At 48.4% G+C, this 6854-nt stretch overlaps 1 non-coding gene across 1 annotated transcript; it reads left to right on the forward strand.

Moving 5' to 3' along the window:
* The first annotated feature begins 6460 nt into the window (after positions 1 to 6460).
* TRNAM-CAU lies at positions 6461 to 6532 on the forward strand. Its single transcript has one exon. It is a non-coding gene; the product is annotated as a tRNA-Met (tRNA).
* Positions 6533 to 6854: the final 322 nt, after the last annotated feature.

The raw sequence follows: 6854 nt of genomic DNA on the forward strand, positions 1-6854 counted from the left end.
CAAGGTGCGGAACTCCAGGGCCGGGTCCTCTCCGACCCTGGTAGTTCCACCACTGCTCAGAACATTCTTTGTTGCCTCCATTCGCACACAAGGGACGTTCACAGAGATTTGCTGGGGGAATGGATCTGCGCATTATTTATAAATAGACCCCAAAGTGTTTTGATGCGCCTGGAAGGATTTAAACTGAGGGTTACGTTGGGATTTAACGATCAGAATTGTTTCTATTGGTGGATATTGTTGTCACCGTATATAGAAGAACTTTCATTTCTTACTATGAAGAAGAAGTAACAATGTCTCTGATGGCAGCGGGTGAAATTATTGTATCACTTACACTATATTACCAAAAGTATTGGGACGCCCCTCCCCCTCCAAATCATTGGATTCAGGTGTTCCGTGACATTTCCTGGCTACTAAATATTCCGCGGTCACCTCTTACTGGGATTATAACAAAGTGGAAGCAACTGGGAACAACAGCAACTCAGCCAGGAAGTGGTCGGCCACGTCACATGACAGAGTGGGGTCAGCGCATGCTGAAGTGCGCAGAAGACGCCAACCGTCTGCAGAGTCAATAGCTACAGACCTCCAAACTTGATGTGGCCTTCAGATTGCTAAGAGCAACCTGGGACGCTCTGGCCAAAAAAAAGGGGCCTCCCACGTGACCCAATGAGATGCCGCATTCTAGGCACGGCCCTGGGCTTAGTACACTAAACTATCCCTATTTCAGGGGTGGGCAACCTCAACACTCCAGCTGTGGTGAAACTACAAGTCCCATGAGGCATTGCAAGACTCTGACAGCCACAAGCATGACTCCCAGGGGCAGATGCATCATGGGATTGGTAGTTTCATCACTGGAGTGCTGAGGTTGCCTACCCCGCCCTGTGCTTTCCCTATTAGAGCTAAAACACATTGAGGGGAATTTATCAAAGCTGGAGCAGACAGAATCTGGAGCAGTTGCCCATGGCAACCAATCCGTTTCTATCCTTAGTTTGCCCAGGTAAGAGTTGAAAATGAGAGAGAGAGAAGCTGATTGGTTGCCATGGGCAACTGCTCCAGATTCTGTCTTCTCCAGTTTTGATAAATCCCACCCCCCCCATTGTCATTATGGCTGCTGTGACCTTTATTTTTTTTTTTAAACAAAATTTAGACAAGGAAAAAAAAAAAAACACTCTCCTCTTTCATGTCCCCAGCTCCCCATTACCGGACCCCATGTCACCTTCCTTCATACTTCCAGCTCCCCGTCTCCCCCTTCGTGTCCGCAGCAGCTCTATTCGGCACTGGGCGGCAGTTCTGTGTGATGAGGGGGCGGGGATTACACCGCTCCCACTCATTGGCTGCTGCCCGGCTGGATGATGCTTCACGCTGCGCTCGGAACAAGGTGAGTGGAGCAGCGTGAAGCATGTAGGGCCCAGGACAGGAGGAAGAGGTCCCGGGACTGGTAATCAGCGGTCACCAGGGGCCCCTTCCTCCTGTCTTGGGCCCCCTCCAAGGGGCGGAACTCCAGGGCCGCGACCTCTCCGACCCTGGTAGTTCCACCACTGCTCAGAACATTCTTTGTTGCCTCCATTCGCACACAAGGGACGTTCACAGAGATTTGCTGGGGGAATGGATCTGCGCATTATTTATAAATAGACCCCAAAGTGTTTTGATGCGCCTGGAAGGATTTAAACTGAGGGTTACGTTGGGATTTAACGATCAGAATTGTTTCTATTGGTGGATATTGTTGTCACCGTATATAGAATAACTTTCATTTCTTACTATGAAGAAGAAGTAACAATGTCTCTGATGGCAGCGGGTGAAATTATTGTATCACTTACACTATATTACCAAAAGTATTGGGACGCCCCTCCCCCTCCAAATCATTGGATTCAGGTGTTCCGTGACATTTCCTGGCTACTAAATATTCCGCGGTCACCTCTTACTGGGATTATAACAAAGTGGAAGCAACTGGGAACAACAGCAACTCAGCCAGGAAGTGGTCGGCCACGTCACATGACAGAGTGGGGTCAGCGCATGCTGAAGTGCGCAGAAGACGCCAACCGTCTGCAGAGTCAATAGCTACAGACCTCCAAACTTGATGTGGCCTTCAGATTGCTAAGAGCAACCTGGGACGCTCTGGCCAAAAAAAAGGGGCCTCCCACGTGACCCAATGAGATGCCGCATTCTAGGCACGGCCCTGGGCTTAGTACACTAAACTATCCCTATTTCAGGGGTGGGCAACCTCAACACTCCAGCTGTGGTGAAACTACAAGTCCCATGAGGCATTGCAAGACTCTGACAGCCACAAGCATGACTCCCAGGGGCAGATGCATCATGGGATTGGTAGTTTCATCACTGGAGTGCTGAGGTTGCCTACCCCGCCCTGTGCTTTCCCTATTAGAGCTAAAACACATTGAGGGGAATTTATCAAAGCTGGAGCAGACAGAATCTGGAGCAGTTGCCCATGGCAACCAATCCGTTTCTATCCTTAGTTTGCCCAGGTAAGAGTTGAAAATGAGAGAGAGAGAAGCTGATTGGTTGCCATGGGCAACTGCTCCAGATTCTGTCTTCTCCAGTTTTGATAAATCCCACCCCCCCCATTGTCATTATGGCTGCTGTGACCTTTTTTCTTTTTAAAATGGAGCGAAATCTGAAAGCCCCCCTCGCCGGCCCTTCCAGCTGACCTAAGTACAACGGCCTGGCAGTGCCTTTAGGATCCTATGCCAAACTCCGGCAAGGTTTCACCGGATCCCCGAATCTCTGTGAACGTATGGCAGTAGTGAACCTCAACCTCATCCCTGCCGGGCAGGAAGTAAGCTCTGTGTTTGAAAATATCACTTCCTGCTATATTAACTTCTTTTTTTTTAAAGACACTTCCTGTTATAGAGTGACAACGCTCTGAGCCCTGTCTCCCAGCTGGGCTCTTGGGTTGTCACCCTGTCACATGTCACATCCAATAAGGCGGCGCCCGGCAGTACGGAAAGCAAAATGGAATTGCTTGGAGGGAGTGGTCATAGAAGATGCGGGGGCGGGGTCATGAATGAGAACAGCAAGGGACGCCCTTTAATTGTGATAGATTCGGGTGGCAAAATATGGAACGCTTCACGAATTTGCGTGTCATCCTTGCGCAGGGGCCATGCTAATCTTCTCTGTATCGTTCCAATTTTAGTATATGTCCTGCCGAAGCGAGGACAAAAGACTAGTCACCCTGATTGCTATATAAGGCTGAACAGAGCTAAAATCATCAACTTATGGTGACAATAAAAATCTATTTGTAGCAAAAACACATTTGTGGAAAGGAATATTAGATCTGCTTTTCCCTGCAACAGATTCCAACATTTCATATAGATATCGATGTAGAATCATTAACGGCTCAGCTATGAGCTCAATATGCAAATGAGCACAACAGCTGCAAGGGATTCTGGGAGGAGAAACTGCCAGCCCCGTCGGCTGTTTGTCGGCTCACAAAGTATCCGCCCACAGTGTATCTATTCACAATGTTTCCGCCCACAGTGTATCTATTCACAATGTATGCGCCCACAGTGTATCTATTCACAATGTATTCACCCACAGTGTATCTATTCACAATGTATCCGCCCACAGTGTATCTATTCACAATGTATTCACCCACAGTGTATCTATTCACAATGTTTCCGCCCACAGTGTATCTATTCACAATGTATGCGCCCACAGTGTATCTATTCACAATGTATTCACCCACAGTGTATCTATTAAGTTAAACAGCTTTTTTTTTGCCACAAGGTTTCCCTTAGGACCCATTTACACCTTTCTAGTTGGTGCGTAGCAGTAACATTACACATGTGCGATTCGTTTTGGAAAAATGTGTTTTTCGGATGCATTTTCGTTACGCGGAGATCCCGAGGTATCCGAATCTCCAAATAACAGAAGTGACGAATTAAACCAAATCTGAATTTCCAAAAATGACATTTCGGACGGAATTCGTTAGCGGTAATCTGTGCGCATTTTCGTTTGTGAACGAATGTTCGTTGGTCACTGTGCCGCAACGAAACGAACGTGCGTACAGACTACCACTGAGGAATTTCGTCTGAATCCCGAAAAACTAAATAACGCAAAATACGAATCAAAACGAAACTAAACACATTTTTTGCCAGTGCACATGTCTACGCCACATACAGTACGTGCGTTAGTGTGTTGTGGTGCCAATGATTTTGAATCTTGGTTCGCTGCATTGCTACAAGTTGCGCCTGTGCGTTATGATGGTTCGGTGCATTGCCGGCTCATTGGTTTGAATGGACAGCTTTATCCAAATACCCAACAACACGCTTTGATCCCCTCACCACCTGCCGCCAGACGTGCTGGCATACGTGGCGGTTCAGCGGTGAACTTTAAAGCCGGGCTGCCATATATATGCCCACAGCCAGCGCCGCAGTGGTGTCCTGGGAGCGCGCTCGCTCAGCACCCGCAGCATAGAGACTGTACGCTCATCCTCAGCACCCCCAGCGTAGTGACTGCGTGCTCACCCTCAGCACCCCCAGCGTAGTGACTGCGTGCTCACCCTCAGCACCCCCAGCGTAGTGACTGCGTGCTCACCCTCAGCACCCCCAGCGTAGTGACTGCGTGCTCACCCTCAGCACCCCCGGTATAGTGACTGTGCTCTCATCCTTAGCACCCCCAGCGTAGTGACTGCACGCTCATCCTCAGCACCTCCGGGCATAGTGACTGCGTGCTCACCCTCAGCACCCCCAGCGTAGTGACTGCACGCTCATCCTCAGCACCCCCAGCGTAGTGACTGCCCGCTCATCCTCAGCACCCCCAGCGTAGTGACTGCGCGCTCACCCTCAGCACCCCCGGTATAGTGACTGTGCTCTCATCCTCAGCCCCCCCGGGCATAGTGACTGCGTGCTCACCCTCAGCGTAGTGACTGCACGCTCATCCTCAGCACCCCCGGCATGGTGACTGTACGCTCATCCTCAGCACCCCCAGCGTAGTGACTGCGCGCTCACCCTCAGCACCCCCGGTATAGTGACTGTGCTCTCATCCTCAGCACCCACAGCGTAGTGACTGCGTGCTCACCCTCAGCACCCCCAGCCTAGTGACTGCACGCTCATCCTCAGCACCCCCAGCGTAGTGACTGCACGCTCATCCTCAGCACCCCCAGCGTAGTGACTGCACGCTCATCCTCAGAACCCCCAGCGTAGTGACAGCGCGCTCACCCTCAGCACCCCCAGCGTAGTGACTGCGCGCTCACCCTCTGCACCCCAGCGTAGTGACTGGAGTGCGCATGCGTGCTATCAGTGGGGTAAGGGACAAACCACTGCTGACCTGAATGGTCATGTGACTGCTACAGTGCGTGCTCCCCGTCCTCCCCGAGCAGAAGATGAAGGAGCGAAACGTACATCCATAAGGAGCGACTGCCGCCCAAAAATAAGAGGCTGTGGATCTATGCAAAAAAAATAATGGACGCTGTCCTCATGTAAGTGAATGCTTCTCAATAAAATGCAATGAGATTTCAATGCAACAAAATATGGAACGCTTCACGAATTTGCGTGTCATCCTTGCGCAGGGGCCATGCTAATCTTCTCTGTATATCACCCACAGTGTATCTATTCACCTGCAGTTAAACTGCTTGTGATGTGTATGTATCATTCTCACGTCATTATGTGGGATGAGAGGTTCACATTCCAGGGGTTTCCGGTGAATCCCGCAGATTTGAAGTCACGGTGAATTCATGTCCAGGAGCAGGATTCACACCCGGACAGATTCGTCCCCAGTTTGTTTTAAGCAAATAATCAATAGAGGGAGATATTGATCAGCTGATACAGATATTCCGCAGGCACAGTCTCCATGGCGGCGATCTCTGAGACTCTCAATGTTTAATCTCTGGTATAGCCATGGCAATAGTACAGAAGGAGAGACCCATATATATGCAGCACCAAAATATGGAACGCTTCACGAATTTGCGTGTCATCCTTGCGCAGGGGCCATGCTAATCTTCTCTGTATCGTTCCAATTTTAGTATATGTCCTGCCGAAGCGAGGACAATCCCTTAGCCACCCTGATCAGTATATAAACTTCCCGAGCTGTGAAATATCTAAGTTATGGAGAGAACATAATATTGTTGTTTGTATCTATCATTATCCAAATTAATTCTATGAATTACCATCTTCTTGAGAAAGAATCTCTGCAGCTGGAAAGCAAATTTGACCAAATATTAAGTGTTATCGAGCATTTCAAAGCAAAGTATCTCATGCAAATCAGCAGCCCTTGTTGCAAGGCATTCTGGGTGCAAAGACGGTCTACACTAGTAGGCGGGAAGTCTACCGCAGCGACTTCTCGGGGTTTTGTTAGAGGCGATCGATGATCTGCTGATATGTGTTTGTATTATCAGTATAACAAATTCGTGATTTTAGTACAGATGATCGGATGATACGTTCTAGAACCATCCATAGGGATACATGAATAGAGGTACATGAGAGCAAAACACACAGTCGTTAGTACGACTAGCAGAGTGGCGCAGCGGAAGCGTGCTGGGCCCATAACCCAGAGGTCGATGGATCGAAACCATCCTCTGCTAAGTGTTTTGTTTTTTAATTTTTGCATAAGTGGTGAGAGCAATTTCTCTATCATAAGAGTTTATTTTGTTTTCATTTCTTCTTTACTAATATTATCATGCACTATCACTATTTTAAAAACCAAAGCCTAGGCTGCCATACATAATAGACATCATTGAACAATGTAAGGTCTGCTTATTCATTACACTCCCCCAACTGTGCCCCCTCTCCAACTTCCTCTTGCCCATGCAAAATTACTACATAAAATGCAAAAATACATTAAAAAATGTGCTTTAGAAAAAACATTTTAAAAATTTAAAAATTTATTTACCTTACACCCTGGTG

This window comes from Nanorana parkeri, unplaced genomic scaffold (genome assembly GCF_000935625.1).
Source record: "Nanorana parkeri isolate BGI_ZX_2015 unplaced genomic scaffold, ASM93562v1 scaffold994, whole genome shotgun sequence".
Classification (NCBI taxonomy): Eukaryota; Metazoa; Chordata; class Amphibia; order Anura; family Dicroglossidae; genus Nanorana; species Nanorana parkeri.